The following is a 9,590-nucleotide window of genomic DNA, read 5'->3' as shown; positions in this document are numbered from 1 at the left end:
ATCTCTCTAATAATGCTCATAACAGCAAGTTGTTTTGCCTTAGCTGGATCTAACATGACAGTGGCAGCATGGTAATACTTTGCACCATTCGTCAGATTTATTGATTGCTTTTTTCCTTTTACACTGATCCTAAAAGTCTGATGAATCATGCTTAGGAAATTAGCGCAAAACCAATGAGCATCCATAGTGCAGAGTTTGATCGGAAGATGGAAGGTTCAACCTCCTTTTATTGAGGCATCTTATTGGTCAGTTTATAACTTGACTAACTTGCACCACAAGTCCACATATCCCTTCAGTGCGAATGAGCTTTTACTGATACGCACAGGAGACGGAGACTGATTGACAATGTCTACAGCCAATCAGGACATAGAACTCAATACACTGTAAAAATTATAAATAAAAATAATGCAAAATTGAACTTAAAGAAAATATGTGAAAGTAAGGGACCATTGAACTGAGCAGGACAATGTTGTGGTTTGAGCCAGAATCGTGACCTGGCTGTACCTGAAAATTGGTTCTCTGAAGTTTATTATTGACCCATCTGGATCCTGGTCAAACTCATCGTCACATGTTTAGAGACGGGGGGGGGTTTGTCTCCTCTGGCTCTTCATTCAGACAAACCCACCTGTGATTCATCTGCTCCTCTCCTTCCATATCTGCCCTCCTGCTCAGATCTCTGCCACATCTCCTCTTATTCCTCTATGGTTGGTGCTCTGCTCTCTAATATTATGTCTTGTGTAACAACTTACTAACTTTGCTCTTGCCACCTGCCAGTTTCGGTCATTCATTTCAGGCCTGTAGGCAATTTTCCCACGCTCCATTCCAGCCTTTGCCTTCCTGCCACCAAAGCAACTCCTTCCACCTCACTACTCTCTTTCACACGCCAGCAAACAGAGACTTCGTTGTTTGAAGTTTGTTATCCATGGGTACACACATGCATTTAGAAGTTACCAACTTTTATTAGAAGTTAGAGAATCTCTGAACCAAAGACTTGGACACAGACAAAGCCCGCACAGCCACCTCTGGGAGACGAATGAGAGTTAGGATGTGACGCAGTCTGTTACTAAAAGGTAATTAGAGAAATGACCTCATTACAGTTGAAGGAAGGATGTGCAATTGATTATATTGCTGGAGTTACAACTCAGCAAACATACAGACAATTACACGGCGCCTGTCGGCCGCAAACAGCCACACTGCTGCTTCTGAACGTTCACACTGTGAGATTGCATTTTCTTCCTTGGTCAGCCTTTCAATTACTCTGGCTCCAGCCTGTAGTACGAAAAAACAAGCCCTTCACCCGGGGAGAAAGCTAACGTGTGACTGCCTATTTACCAGGGTGGCCAGGATCTGCTGCTTCCTAAGGTACAAGTCAGTCAACGACATGATAAACCTCATAAAGACAAATTGAAACTTTTTGATGACCAATTTTTGGTGCCCAGCCAATTGACTTGTTAAAAAGGAGATGGGGTTCAGGGCAGCACTCGTGTCTGCAACCGGGACATTAAATTGAGAACATGCATAGGAATAAGTGACTACCACTTTGGCAGGCTGTGCGGAAGACGACTGTCTTCATTAGACTGTCTGAAAAACAGAGCTGATTGGCCCTGTGTGTTCTTGCATGGTGGCCGTGCCATTAATCCTGCAGACCACTGTGGTTACGGCAGCTGAGGTTAACATGCTGAAAATTACCTGTCTACATTTATATTCTGGTCACTTTTTTAAAGCAAATCTCACAGGTTTAAAGTAAAGAACTCTAATATGTATTAAATGTGTATCACTTAGTGCAGGGGTCTGCAACCGCTGACGCAAAAAGAGTCATTTGGTCCACTGTCTTATTGACCAAAACCCAGCAACTACCACCAAGTTCCAATTACCATTTCAGAAAAACACACTTTATAAAACACTATAAAGACAGCATTGTTAATCCCTTTGTAAACTATATTTCTTTTTTTTTAAATGTTTTTTATTCTTTCTTTGTTAAGTCACTAGGTTTTATAAATTCTATTTGTGTATTAAAGTCTTATTTAAAATAGAAAAAGCAATAAACTCTATTTACGTTTCTGTGGCCTTTTAGCCATTGATTTATAACATGCAGCTTTTAAATATTTAAAATCATTGTGTTATCCAAGTGTTATATCTTTCAATAAATAAAAACTTCCTTACTTTGGACAGCAGAACATACACGTTCCTTTCAAAATAAAGTTCACTCAGTTTAAAACAAGATCTTCCTGCAGCAGGGGATTTACTTTAAATAAAAATGTAAGATAACCCGGTCAAACACGACATTTTCTATCAGGATGACAATTATTAGGCACCTTTATTCAGTATAGATTAGATAATAAGCCTAATTTAAATGATTAATTTTATATATTTTTTCACTTTTCCTTGAAGACAACAAGGGACAATTGAGGGATTTAAAAAAAATCACTTGTTGCAGACCCCTGTGTTCTTTTTCTCTGGTGTGAAACTACAGCTAACCAACTGACAGTTTTTAGGAACCTGGAGAAAAAAACTAGACTTTTCCAATTTGAACTGTGAAAAGAAGAATTCAAAGTATCTCGCTTCCCAACCATCTTCTAGCAAAGAGGATAGACGAGGCAGTCGGGTCTCCAGCTGTTTTGCGGATTTTATTTCACTTTAATTGAAAACATTACATTTCTAAGGAAGTCCCCACCTGTATTTTTTTTTTTTTTATTTAAACAAGAATGCCACATTTGACATACCTAATTCCTATAAGTTTGCGGTTGGAGCAGCTGAAACAGCAATAAAGACTGAAACTTATTTTCAATTCTTTAAACTAACGTGGGCAAGGAGGGTAAAAAATGAGAGTTCCAACATGTGCCAGGAGAGTTGGAGCGTTTCGTATGTCATAGTATGGGAACGGGCAACAAAAGTTCTTCTTCTGACAACTTGGACATTTTTTTCACATATCTTAAGATTGTTTCCCCTTGAACCAGTTACTGACTCTTGCAAATACATTTTCACATATGTTTAGTTGCTTACCTTTATATCCATAGCTATGAGTAAATTACCCCAGTTTGTAATTGTCCAAAAACCTACTGCGCACTGCTTTATAAATGTTTAGGAGTTTTTGTCTACTGGTTATGCTTCTACGCCTACAAAATGCTCACAGGATTTGAGTCTTTTTGTAAATGTCTTTGCAGATGGCGAGGGAGTGATGCTTCTCACAAGGAAGGAAGTAAAGTTCCTCAACAGGCCAACCCACCGCCTCTCCCATGAAAGACAATGGCATCACAATGGTTTCATTTTTGTGGCTTTTAAAGGCTGCCTTTTAAGAAAAGTAGATTTTTAAAATATCTTTTTCAGTCGTGCCGTTACCCCATGTATCCGGTGTACTCTTGCATTATATCAAGAATTAAAGTGTGTTGTGACACAGTGAACACCCATGGAGAACACCTCCATATATTGTGAATCTGGCAATTTCACAGTAAGAAAAACACCAAAACACGCAGAGCTAGCTGCCCATCTTAACTCCTAACCAAGGAGAACACGAGGAAACTCACGCTAAGGGGGTTGAGCCGTACGGCTGCTGCTGGTTTTTGGGTTGTCCTGGCCCTTGGACATTGGTCATAGGAAGGAGCGGCACAGGTGTGTCTTGCACTTCCCTTGAGGTTTGTGCGACCACCTCAAAGGATGTCATGATGATGGAAAGTACTATTGTCATGAGTGTGGTTAGTGTACTGCAAGGAATAATGGAAGTGCCACACATTTTTTAAGTACAGGTGAAGTGCGCTGCCCTTACTCCACACCTCATCAGGGTGTCAAGGTGATGCATAAGTGCCCGTATGGGATGTCCACACAAGCTACACTCAATCAGGCCGGACACAGGGAGCACACACTTTATCAGAACAGCACTAATGGGGTCCTCACTTAGGATTTGGGGGTTGTAAAAATTAAAAATCCATACGAAAATGCCTGCGTCTCTCCGACGTCACCCTAACTTACACTTTTCCGTGTTGTATAAGTACTCACTATGACCTGTCGCCCGCATGCATGTAGAAAAAAATGTGCGGGTTCACTGAACGGTCTACAACTTTGATATTACGTGTAGGTCACCTGCAGGTTTGACCATGTTTTGGTCGCAGACAGCCTTTATCTACCCTTCAGGGCAGCTGTGACTTAAGCTTTAGTTACATTTAAGATTTGATCCGTGTCCTTTCATGGTCACATTTTCCCCTATAACTGCCGGAACCACTAAGTGGATATGCTTTTTTTTCCATAAGAGAACTGAAATGAAAACACAATAATGGGTGAAACTGAGTTAAAAACTTTTACTTTTTATATTTAGTCCTTCAATGCGCTAATTGGACAAAAAGGGAAGAGGAAAAGTGTGAGAGAAGCATTTAAAAGAGAAATCCATAAAGAAATTGAGGAGAAGCCATCTCAGAGATGACAGAATAGCAGGTACAAGCAACAGTTTCTGTAATTAAACAAAAAGGAAATGTCTTCCTTTTACACATGATACTGCAGGTAAACAACTTTTAATGAATACTTTCCCATCAGTCCAGTTGTTGGTCATCAAAACTGCCCTATGACAACACAACATGCTGCAGATGGAAGACAGGACATCAGGAAAACAGAGACATTTAAGGGTACATTTAGGAACCAATTGTTTCTTCTCTGGAAAGAGTCTTTAAAGCTTTGAAAGGAGATGTGAAGTTTTACAAGGTCGCCATAAACTTTCACAGTTCATCTTAGTTATCTGTAAATGATCTGTTCAACTTTCAACTACATGCTTAACTCAAGCAGGAAGGTTTCATGTCATTGTTTTTTGTTCTCGGGAATCGTAGACCAGGACTCAGATGGACCAATCCTTTTTTTTCATAAATGGATAGAAACAGCTAAAATTCTGGTCAAAGGTACATAATAATGTGTTTTTTTCTTCTTTGTTCACTTGGAAAATGTAAAAAAAAATTCTGAAGAAAGAAAGGATGGGCAGATGGGAGGAGAGAGGAAGACCGATCCACACCAGCGACTATGGGGAAGGGCAGCTTCCCTTTAGAAGTGCTGAACATGGCTGGAATCTGCCAGCCTTCATGCTCACAAACGACTCACTTTTCATTCAGTCTCCTCTCATTGCAGCAACACACTGTTTTTTTTTTTTTTTTGCCTCTTCACATGTTTATTTACTTCATTCTAGAAGTTTCTGGTGAAGGGAGCCGTGACCTTCTCTCCTCCAGGCATCGCGATCACAATGACACCAAAGAAACTGAAAAGATTGAGTTGGGGGTTAAACAACCCAAAATATCAGAGTGGGAAAGAAATGAAAAACGTTAGGATTTGCCCCCCCAGAAAAGGCAATAACTCGAATCTGGGTCTGATTAGAAAGGGAAATGCTCACAATTTAGACAGAATAATCTACTTTAGAATTATTCCACTAACCAAATTTGGTTGCTGGAGCACCACTATTTAGAGCTGACTTGACCAGTGCTTATGCAACCTGGCTGGAGTCTAAAAAAGGATAAATCAGTTTTAATTGGTGAAAAAAAGCAATATGGATTCATCAAATAAATAATTGATTTATTCCCCTTTCTACGGTGGCCCTGAAGTGCAAAGCATTCAACAAATCACTCGATACAAAAACATTTTTAAGATCACAACAACAATTAAAAAAAAAAAATAATTTTTAAAAAGCAGCATTACATTTTAGAAAACAAAACAAAATTTCAGAAACCAAAACTTGAAAAACAAAAATGACAAAAAAAAAAAACATTTCAGAAAACAAAATTAATTTCCAGGAAAAAAAGAAATATTAAAAAATGAAAACATTTCAGAAAAAAAAAAATCCAGAAAAAAATGAAATATTAAAAAATGAAAAACATTTCAGAAAAAAAAAATTCCAGAAAAAAATGAAATATTAAAAAATGAAAAACATTTCAGAAAAAAAATGAAATATTAAAAAATGAAAAACATTTCAGAACACAGAATGAATTTCCAGAAAACAAAACGAAATCTTCAAAAATGAAAAACATTTCCAAACCGGAAGAGGCAGGTACTATGGGACAACGCTGATTGGATGATGATTTTTGTCAATCATTTGAACTGAAAAGTATTTTAAATGAAGCGATGACGGATTTTATCGTCCAAACAACAATGTACTATAATAATCCACGTATTTCCCATTTATATATCAAATAAAAAATGCAGCAAACTGTTAATGAACTTTAAAATTATTTTTTTAACATTTCGCCTGACACACGGTCACCCGGAAGTAGTTTGTGAGCACTTTTACCACGAACGCTGTGCGCTAATGTCTACGGCTGCGAGGTTCACGCTGTCAATCATCTTTAGGTAAGAATCAATTCTGTGATCTTTTCTTTTTTCAGTCACATGTCTCTAAGGATGTTAATTTTAGGATGTTAAAGTGCTGCTTTGAAAAGATAATTTCTTTTTATCTTGCGCATGCGCAAAAGGAACCCGATGGAGACGAACCGTCTTCACATGATAGCCGTTCCCGTTTTCGGTGACAACATGAGAGAAAAAGCTCCGAGCCAGCCTGATTCTGTGATTTATACAGTAATTACAGTAATTATATGGCATCAGTGTTGCTAAAAATCGACTTTAAGACTGAAATCAGTAAACAAGTTCTTATGGGAAATAATATTTAAGTGCATTGTATATTTTTGAACCATGCATATACACATATACTGAAACTTAAAAATGAACTTTAAAGTTTATAAAATACTTAATTGAATTAACATGTGATATTTCTGCAGGTGAAGTTTCTCAAAGCGAAGTTCCAGAAAGGTTTGTGCTGCAGAAGAACAGATGGCAGCTCTACATGGGAATACAAGAAGACTAAAGTCATTCATATCATTGTGCAGTGTACAGGCAAGTCACCATGATTTATGTGCAATGTAATCAATAAATATTATTTAACCTTAATAACTAATTTTTTTTTTAAATTGCAGGTCCTTTAAAAAAAACGTCTTTAACCTGCTGCATAAGCCTGATTAGTTGTAAATGATGCAGTGGGGAGTGAAAGACGAAGCACAATTCCTGGCTTTAGTGTCGGGCTGATGATCTGGAAATCACATCTATGAGGAATCGCATCAAACACTTGTACAACTCCAAACAACTTAATGTTCCTTTAAGCAAAACTCCAGTTTAAAATGTTCATATTAGACTTGCTTCATTTAGGAGTTTTTCCATGTTTACCATTTTAGGTTTTAAAGCTTTATTAACAAAGATGATGTTTGATTTTCAAAGCTGTTGTTTAGAAATGTATTTTTGTCAATGAAAAAACTGAATGCTGATGTGAGGATTGTAATAATGGATATGAAAATAAACAAATTTGTTTCATAGCAATGCAGTATATTTATTGAAAACTTAACATGAATACGTTATTCAGTAACAGAAACAAAGAAACAGTTGTGGATTTTCCTTTATGGGCTTCTTCATGCAGTTAATCAAATGTTGCGCTTACATTCAGCATTTACTCAGCCTACCTGTCAGTCACATTTATTAGAGGAAAAAATGCATCTGGGAAAAGTCTGTTTGTGCTTAACAACTATATCAAAGAGTCATGTCAGGGAAGTTTTGTCCACATTGCTGCTCAGCATCACATCCAGAGGAAGATGCACAGGTAAGGGACCCCAGTTCCTGCTCGTACATGCTTGCAGCTTCCTCTGCACTGGACTCCAGATCCAGCTCTTGAAATCCCTGACAGAGATAAATTAATAAATTAAAAATCCCTGACAGAAAAACATCAGCTGCCGTTCATCTTTCATTCAGGAAAAAGTTGAGTTCATCAAAATGAGGAGAAAATGGGTTAAACCAGAAATTCATTAGGGAGGGGTCAAAACACCAAACTCAGAATAAAATACATTATTTCAGTCTTATAAAAAATACATTCTAAAACAATTTGGTATTCCTCCTCTGCCTGAAAGACTAAAACGTTTTTTTTTAAAGATTTATTTTACACTACAGACTTTGCCACCTTTAGTTACACACCTGGACGTGTCTGATGATGTGCACATCCAGTCATTTACTGTCATGTTTCTGTGCACTGACACAATCTAAAGTCACAGATCTTAATAGTGTGAATAAGAAGCATTCATAAATGTTATTCTGAGACACAAACTGCTGCAGTTTACCTGACAGCTTTGCTGATTTATGCGGCTGGTACACCTGTCTGAGAATCCTGCCCACGTGACCCCCCTCTCCAGCTGATGAGGTAACCTGTCATTAACGTATGACTGAAGGATCTTGGATCTGTCTGTAAACACCCACCTAGAAATCACGTTTAACGCTACATTTATTAGATCAAACAAATGTGCCTCCATACCTTATCTGTGGATGGCGGGACTGCATTTCCTGATGTGCGCCGTCTTTAACACCCGTTTCTTCGCAGCTGCTGCTTTAGACAGAATCCTCTCACGACATTTCGAAACATTTGTAAACCTGGTTGGTGTTGATATTTCTGCGTGCGTTCTGTCATCACATCCACTAAATATTCAAAGATTAAAGTTTATGTTAACGTTTTACCGTCCCTTTCTTTGTTTACCTGCAGAACGGACGTCATCTACACAAACTACTTCCGGGTGACCGTTCTGCTTCAGACGAAATATTCAAAAAATAATTTAAACCTTCATTATCTGTTTGCTGCATTTTTGATTTAATATGTAAATGGGAAATACGGGAATTATCATGGTACATTGTTGTTTGGACGATAAAATCCGTCGTCGCTTCATTTAAAATACTTTTCAGTTCAAATGATCGACAAACATCATCATCCAATCAGCGTTGTCCCATAGTACCTGCTTCTTCCGGTTTGGAAATGTTTTTCATTTTTGAAGATTTCGTTTTGTTTCTGGAAATTCATTCTGTGTTCTGAAATGTTTTTCATTTTTTAATATTTCATTTTTTTTCTGAAATGTTTTTCATTTTTTAATATTTCATTTTGTTTTTCTGAAATGTTTTCATTTTTTTAATTTCATTTTGTTTTCTGGAAATTAATTTTTTTTCTGAAATCTTTTTTTCTTTTTTTCTTTTTTCTTTTTTATGTTTTGGTTTCTGAAATTTTGTTTTGTTTTCTAAAATGTAATACGCTTTTTAAATTGTTGCTGTGATCTTAAAAATGTTTTTGTATCGAGTGATTTGTTGAATGGTTTGCACTTCAGGGCCACCGTACCTTTCAATACTTTACTTGTACTTTTATTCCCCCTTATCCCAGAAGAACACAAACCCATTTTATTCCTGAAAAATGAAATAATGCAAAACACAAGTGGACCCATAAACACATTTCTGATACTTTTCTGTTACACTGATGTCACCATGGGTTCTTACGGGTTAAGTAGCTTGATGATACACACATCACAATGGTACGTTCCACACATCTGCGCTCTCGCTCCTTTCTACGACCCTCCGTGGACCCGGACAACCCAAAAACTCTCCGGACCTGTACCAGTCAAGTCCTATACCAGTGCATGTGACCAAGGCCTCAAGATGAACCAATCATGTGAAAAGTTGTTATAAGAACAACAAAAAATGGTTTTAGAGAAAAATTAAAATGTTCATTTTAGCTGTTTTTATTGTAAGTTGTCAAATGCTGAGTTTTCCTTTTTTAT

At 37.4% G+C, this 9,590-nt stretch overlaps 3 long non-coding RNA genes across 3 annotated transcripts; 1 reads left to right on the top strand and 2 right to left on the bottom strand.

Moving 5' to 3' along the window:
* Positions 1-5,113: 5,113 nt before the first annotated feature.
* LOC144994461 (uncharacterized) lies at positions 5,114-9,299 on the bottom strand. Its single transcript, XR_013658007.1, has 2 exons — positions 9,155-9,299; positions 5,114-5,549 (listed from the first exon to the last, which is right to left on the bottom strand). It is a non-coding gene; the product is annotated as an uncharacterized LOC144994461 (long non-coding RNA).
* LOC144994459 (uncharacterized) lies at positions 5,851-7,329 on the top strand. The gene is made up of 3 exons (XR_013658005.1): positions 5,851-6,312; positions 6,738-6,852; positions 6,933-7,329. It is a non-coding gene; the product is annotated as an uncharacterized LOC144994459 (long non-coding RNA).
* Positions 7,315-8,947, bottom strand: LOC144994460 (uncharacterized). The gene is made up of 2 exons (XR_013658006.1): positions 8,118-8,947; positions 7,315-7,683 (listed from the first exon to the last, which is right to left on the bottom strand). It is a non-coding gene; the product is annotated as an uncharacterized LOC144994460 (long non-coding RNA).
* Positions 9,300-9,590: the final 291 nt, after the last annotated feature.

The sequence above is a fragment of the Oryzias latipes genome, chromosome 9 (assembly GCF_053564925.1).
Source record: "Oryzias latipes strain Hd-rR chromosome 9, Olatipes_Hd-rR_3.1".
Taxonomy (NCBI): Eukaryota; Metazoa; Chordata; class Actinopteri; order Beloniformes; family Adrianichthyidae; genus Oryzias; species Oryzias latipes.
This window is presented reverse-complemented; position numbering and strand designations above follow the sequence as displayed.